The sequence below is a fragment of the Euprymna scolopes genome, chromosome 8, assembly GCF_053919585.1.
Source record: "Euprymna scolopes isolate OS-2025 chromosome 8, ASM5391958v1, whole genome shotgun sequence".
NCBI lineage: Eukaryota > Metazoa > Mollusca > Cephalopoda > Sepiida > Sepiolidae > Euprymna > Euprymna scolopes.
In genome coordinates this window covers 151,503,768-151,511,643 of record NC_136489.1, presented here as the reverse complement: position 1 = coordinate 151,511,643, position 7,876 = coordinate 151,503,768, and positions in this window count along the sequence as shown.

The window sequence follows — 7,876 nt, the reverse complement described above, 5'->3', positions numbered from 1 at the left end:
AAAATCATATTTTAAAAAATCATGTAAATGGGTCAAGTAGTTATGTTTTTATACAGAAAATAATTTTTGAGCGATTTTAAGTGTGTAATGGGATGTAATACATTGCCGGGTTATCTGCCCTTGTTTCTTCAAGATGTCACACGATACAATCCATTTTTACTTGCTCATAAAATTTGATTTTCTTAAAACTACTTGATCAATTTATGTGAGTTTTGGAATATGACATTTGTTTTAGATGTTTGTTTAGATGGTTGTTTAGATGTCTGCCGTGTGACGAATGGTGCTCATATTGAGCAAGTTTTAAGATTCCCCACAAAACTTGAAACTTTAACCTTTCCAACGGTACCAAATTCATAGATTTTTTTGTTTTTTTCAAATATGGGGGAATTTTAGACAAACTTTTTTTCTGTATGTTATTTCACTGAATTTTGTTTCTTTTTTCAAATCTCATATCCTTCATCGAATTACGAAAGATGGGCATTATCTTTTTCCTTTGATTTGTGGTTAGCGTTGGATTGAATGTGATCAACATTCAAATGCACCTACTTGAAACAAAATCCTCAATAGTTATTTTGGTGCTACTATATTATAATAACGAAAAAATATTGAATTTCAAATAAAAAAAATGGTACCTACATAATTGTCATGTGGCAAATTGTAACATATCCAAAAATTACGAAAAACGATAGGTAGAAAAATTATAAATGAAAGTTTTCGATAAAGTTTAGATGATAAATAAAATTTGTCCGACATTTTGAATTATTTGATGTAAGCGACAGAACTTAATTATCTCCCCTTTCAACTTATCTCTTTTCTTTTTAGTAACCGTAACAATGATTTCGCTCCATTTCAAATTTCTTTTTTTCATTAAGAATTATTTTTCTATCATATCGTTTTTCGTAATTTTTGGATATATTACTATTTGAGACCTGATAATTACAAAGGTACCATTTATTTCACTTGAAATTCAATATTCTTCCGTTAATATAGAAGCGTCCTTATTTTGCTAAGCAACCATTTGCAATTTTGGTAAAAGTACATGTATAGTCGGTTATACCTTATGACTACCAAGAGATAACCCTACAAATTTAAGCATATATAAAGATACACATTTTGACAAATTTTGGTATTGAAATAACTGTTAAAGAACAAAAATGGACTGACAAGAGTTTGCGTTTATCATAGAAGAAACTAAAATAATAAACAAATTGTTGGAAATGGATTGAAGCAAGAAATTTATTCAACAGGTGTGTCTTTTGATCAGTAACAAGGGTGACGGCAGATGTGTGTTCAATCACATGCAAAGGGAAGTAAGCTCTGTCCAAATATGTAAGGGAGATAACTCTAACCTTACCAAAACTTTTTTTTATGAAATATGATTACTATTAATGTCAGTTATTAATTGACATGTTTGACACGTCTCTTTAAAATCCTTTCTGTTGTTACTTCAATTCTAGTTAATTATTCTCAACAACTGATAAAAACAGAACCTTTATATATCCTGCATATTTGCATGGTTCTTACACTAGTTATGTATATGCATTTTTTCCAAATTGAAAATGGTAAAATAAGTGTGAGACATTTTGTGTCTGATGTAATTGTTCATCATAACGTAAAAGTAAATATAACTTGCTTATAAACAGTATAAGAACTATAACCAATTTAAGTGTCATTCCCCTAGAGTTATTCCCCTTTAACTCTTTCTAACAGTGCTTGAATCTGGCATGGTATAATTTCTAAACGTTTTGTAAAAAGATCAAAATTTGTTTTAAAAAAAAAAAAAAAAAAAAAATTATTTCAAATATTTACCTCAAGTTGGTGCTCTTAAGAACATCTCATTATTACTAGGCAGGAAAAGTGCTCAAGTTGGTGATATTTTTATTTGCATATTTATATATATATATATATATATATATATATATATATATTATTCTCTTTTAGTTAAATTGTCCAGCAATCTGCAAGCATTTAAAATTTCTCAAATCATAGTTTTCCAGAGGTTTGCCATTGTCACAACCTGAGGACAATACATAATTTAAAAAATATTTATAAACTTTTGATAAATTCATTTCCTGGGCTGCACGTCGTAAGAATATGCCTAATAATCAGTTAAATTTGTAAAGGAAATAAAAAATTGGAGGGAGGGTGCAAGAAGAAACTGATGTTTTCTTAGTCTTTACTGGCAACCATGATATTAACAATATTTCTGTTTCTGCTTCATATTTAATTGATTGGGTGTATACTGATAAAATTTTATGAATCAAATTTATCAGAAGTTTATAAATATTTTGATTAAAAACTGTATTCAATCATTCACTTTACATTATTTTATGTAAAAATTAAGCTTTCTAGAATAATTACATTTTCTACTATAAGAAAAATGTTGGCCTTGTTGCCACTTTTAATCTCTGTTCACTGATTTGATTTTCAATGTTTGTTTTATAGTTGTGAAGAATTTTTTGGAGATGCTATGCTCTTCATGTGAGCCCCCATTAATGATTTTTACAAATTCTGGTGTTTCTAGTATTTCTTTCAGTTACTTATTAAATGATCTGAAATGTTTACAATCAAAGAAGTTTACAAAATTTATTCTTTGTTTAAATTCTTCAAACAATTTTTTTTTTTAATCTTTTCTGTGGTGATGTTACCATGTGGAAACCTATTGGTTACTTTTGAAAAATTAGTGATGCTAACTTTTTTTGTATTTTGTTATAGTAAGCATTAATTTTCCAAGATTTTGGATTTGAAAAAAAAAATGAAGAAAAAATATTTGAGTGTCTAAATTTGGGCAATTTTATATTGTGTGTGATGCCCAAATAATCTGTTTTAAAACCATTTTGTAATTATTCAATCTGTTCATTTAAAATCATTTTTATTTTCTTGAATTATAATGATCAAAGCAGCATTTAAAGATTTTGAGAAAGCATTACATATATATATATATTATGAGACTAAACTATATTCTAAAATATCACATCAACCAAAGACAGGGATTATTTCAAATAGCAGCATTTGTAGCTAAAAATATAATAAAAACAAAAATATAAATTTCCATTTTGTATTTAAAAAAAAAAAAAAAAAAAAAAAAAAAAGTCTGCATCATCACTTCAACTTTTTTTCTTCCCTTCTGGTCCACCATTCAACATATCATTCTATCTTACTCTTTTTTTGTATCCAGCTGCCTATATGCACCTCTATCATCTATGCATTAAATCTTTCATCTTTCACATACCTTTTATCTACAACCCACCTCCATCCTCCAAGAAAAACATTCTCCCATTCACGCATCCATCTTAAAGATTTTTCTCCAAGCTTTTGTATATTTCATCTGACTTTGTACAATAAAATGCTATTCTTGACAAAGTTTCATAACTGAAGTGAAATATTGAATCAAGAAATATAAGTATGTACATTTTGTTCATAATTTGTCAATACTCTCATTTGGTAACATGCTTCTTATCTCGGGAAGAGCTCATTGTATTCGCATTTTTTTTTTTTTTTTTTTTTTTTTTTCAGAATTTTTATTTAAACGCATAAAAGACAAATATTCTATCTTCAGATCATAATTATCAAAATGTCTTTTTTTTTTCCAAATGTTTTTAACTTCACGAGATATAATTATTATTCTCGATTTTATTGTAAATAATTTAAATCTTTTTTTTTTTTTTTTTTCAAAATGATTTTCATGGAACCAAAGTTCAAAATATCAATCATGTGTAGACATTTTGTATTTTTTTTATTTTTGTCATCTGAAAGTCCAAAGATGAAAAGAATTTTTTTATTTTTCTATTTTCATAATAAAATTGTGCAAAAAAACAAAAAAAAACAAAAAAAAACTTCACTTGTCTCTGTAATGACTTGATGGGGAGGTGGTTGTTAAAGGATATTCTTAAATTTGATAACGTTCTCAAAGCAATAGAAGCTTTCTATTAAAGCATTTATAAAAGTTTGAAACGGCAGAGGCTATAGAACATTCCAACTACTGCAGTGCTTGACAAACATGATACTTATAAAAACAATGGCAATGGCGTCTCATCTGGCCATGGGATCATTAAAGCATACTTTTAATTCAATAAGTAATTTCCAACTAAATTTCCACAACATTAAATAAAATAGTTCAGACCTAACGTAAAATGTTGGGTCAGTTTTTGTTTTGCATTGCAAATATGTTTGAACGGATATGAAAAAGATTCAACTCTTCAAAGTTCTGGGGCCTTTCGCATGTTTTATTTTTAATTTAGACAAGATGGTCAACCTGGAAATAAAAAGACCATTTGGAGCTGATTAAAAAAAAAACACTGAGCAGTTTGGGTCAGCTTGAAACACAGATGAACCAATGCATCAAGAGAATATATCAAAATATTCATCACTTCAGCAGTTGGAAATTTTCTATTGTTGCAGAAACAAATAACTGGAGAGTGTCGCATCACCGCAATAAATATTGATGCTGTTATAATTGAAAGGTCACGAGGTCACAGTATATTTATTTGTCTTTTTTTTCCTTGCTACTATCGGCTTTACATAACGGGTATAAGTTGTATTCTTCAACAAATATCCAAAATCTCTTAGTAACTTTTTTTCTCCCCCCCCCAAACTAGCCTGGATGCCCGGCATCTCCCGCATGTTTGGAGGTGTGGTGATCAAAAAAAAAAAAAAAAAAAAAAGTGTGGTAATAGACAGGCAGACTCGAACCCGTACTGTGAAGGAGGAAAATAACGTGAAAAAAAATGTGATGTCTTTGCTGTTGCAATGGATTGCCAAACCGGAAGTGGCGAAGGTTTAAATCAAAACATCGAAAAAAAAAAAAACTAACGTAAGGCAAACGAACAATGTTAAATGTAAAAATCGAAAAAAAACAAAAAAAAAAACAGAAAAACGAACACGTGAAAAATGGCTTAAATAAGCCTGTTTCGATATTAAAATTTTTTAAAAATCTGTGGGTACCCGGGTGTGTGGTCGGGGGTGGATAAGCGAAGTAAAAAAAAAAAAAAAAAAAAAAAACAGAAAAACGAACGTTACGTGAAAAATGGCTTAAATAACACTGGTTCAATATTTAAATTTAAAAAATTGAAAAAAAAAAAAAAGATATCTCACACCACGATTCGAACCCAAAACGTTTAGATAACGAACCAACGCGCTAACCAACTGAGCTAACATGACCTACATGAAATTTAGTCATTTTTTTTTCAACTATTTAAAGTAAATCAGGTCATGACGTCGTCACAAGAGGACCGTTTTTGTTGACACCCTGTCAAAAATTGTCGATTTCGGGGTGAAAAAAATTTAATGTTTTTGGCCAATTTTTTGATATTTTTCGAGCAAAGGATGGGGCTTCAATATGATACCGAGTTTGTGAATTTTCGTCGTGTCTGTCGAAAGTTTTTAGCAGGCACACATACACACATTTTCGCTTTTATATTTATAGATTAGGCACATTGTAACTGAGACATTAGGAGTCAGGTTTATAGGGAGTATTCTGAGTTGGGCAGCAAGACGTTTGTTCACATTACATTTAAATTTCTGCATATTGGTATAGTTGGAGAGCAAGGAGGGAATTTCAAAGGCAAGAGTATGTTTTCTGGCATCTGAGGGACCTCTACAGTGAAAGGATAGTTTGTCGTCAGGTGTCAAAGTACAGGAAGTTCATCGGGGCACATTTTCATGAAAGTACTAGTGGACGAAGACCATGGATTCAACATTGTGGTGATGGGGCTGGAGTTTGGTAGACAGTACCTGATTTATTAGATTAGAGAATGTTTTTATACTCTAAAAGGGATAGACTAGAGGTTGGTCTATCAGCCTGGATATGACCACAATAGTCAATGTTTTTAAGCATGTTTTTTTTTTTTTTTTTTTCAAAGTGATTTGTTACTCTGTAGTAGCTATATTCTTTTCCCAAATACTGGACATCTTGTTTGCTTATGTATGTGATCCGAGCCATTACACCCGTAGCATTTTGCAACTGTTTTTACTGGATTGTTTTCATATGATGATTTGCTATAATAATATGCAAAAATATTAGAATATAAGTATCTGAATTTCAAATTTCGTAAACACGTGGACGACACTGCTATGGCAGATTGTAAGATATTTCAAAGTATGGAAATGTAGCCATATCTAAATATTTAGGCATTTCCATAAATTTTAATGTACCTATTTACTTTGCCTCCCCACGGGACAGAGTTAGACACCAGGGTCGTTTTTTAACGTGGAGAAAAGGTACAAAAATAAAAATTGTCTCAGTCGTGAAGGATTTCTCCTCCACCGAAAGAGAACAAAAAATGGAAGTGCAGCATCTGAAGAACAGATACTACACTTTGATCTTGACCAAAAGGCCAATAACCAAACAAGCAAATACCTTTTTTATTTATTTATTTATTTATTTATTTTTTTTACGTTAATTTGAATAATTAGGGAATTAAATTCAGTGGAGTATTTTATTTAAATTTCTTTTCGGGATTGATTCTCAAAATTGCACACACGTTAACTTTTTTGTTTTTTGGTGGAGGGTAAGTTTGTACATTAGATCCACTTCCACAATTTTCTTTAGAATGACGCCTTTTATAGGTTTTTCTACTATGATTATTAAGAAAATCTCATTCAAATTTTGTGGAGATCAGTACTTATAGAGACATAAAGACCTGTATCATACATTGTATTCATTAGCTGCCAGGTTTGTACACACACACGTGATAAACAAGTCTATTTCTCTCCTACTGACACGGTCCTGGATATGACCTTAAACTATATCCAATGGTGAAGCCCCAGCTTGCGGGCTTTGGCGAGTGTGAAGCCACCCCATAATTGCCACTGCTCCCAGGTTCACTCTGACGCGGAGTTGTAGTACCTGTTAGGATTCCAATTATGGGTTAAATAGAAACTGACTTGAAAAAAAAAAACATGTTCTATTAAAAACTTTTTCTCCAAAATCACTGGATTCGGCATTAAATAACTTGAAAAGGGTTGATATGCCGTAAAACAACCACCCAACCTACTGACACTACCACCCCCTCAATTTTTTTTTTTTTTTTTTTTTTTTTTTTTTTTAAGCATTTGCGGAGTATGTTGACAATGATTATTACGGTTAAAATTGGGAATTATTTTTTTTCTTTTCAGTCAATAACAAACCTTTTTTTTTTTTTTTTTCCTATTTTCAATAACCTGAAAAACAACGCTTTTAGACCTTTTCAATATTTTAGCAATCTTTTTTTTTTTTTCATCATCTTTTTTTTTCATCTTGAAAATCCGTCGCCTCTGTCGAAGTTTTAGGCAGCCATACATACATACATTTAAACAGACAGGTGAGATTTATATTATAGATATAGATTATATATTACAAGGAATAATTTGCTTGGTTGACTAATTCGCAAACAAAAAAATAAAATAATTAAAAATGATAATCTCATTCATCAAATTCTGTCTGTTTTTGTTTACAATATCACGTCAGCTGATATTTGGGCTTGACGATGAATGCCCTGGAAAAGTCACTTTTTATTAATGTTTAGTTTTAAAATATGCAAACAAATGATTTGCAACAATTTTAAATGGTATCTCTTTTATCGTAAATTGAATTTATTAATAAGAAAAAATTAAAATAAAATGGTGAGGTACACCTGAGCTTGAACAGGGGATCATTCGATCTGCAGTCGAATGCTCTACCACTGAACTATGTTTCCAGATGTCAAAAGGTCTGGGGTCGTTTTCTAAAAAGAAATTATTTGTTGAGATTTTATTATCTCCTTTGCCAGTGCAACCTAAAATATTCTATTAAATCCTTTTCTTACGATAAAAAGATGTGCAGAAAACATTGTTTAAGGAAGCATTTTTGTTGCCTCTGTAAGCTTGAAATGAAACTTAGTTGAAGGATAAGTTTGGT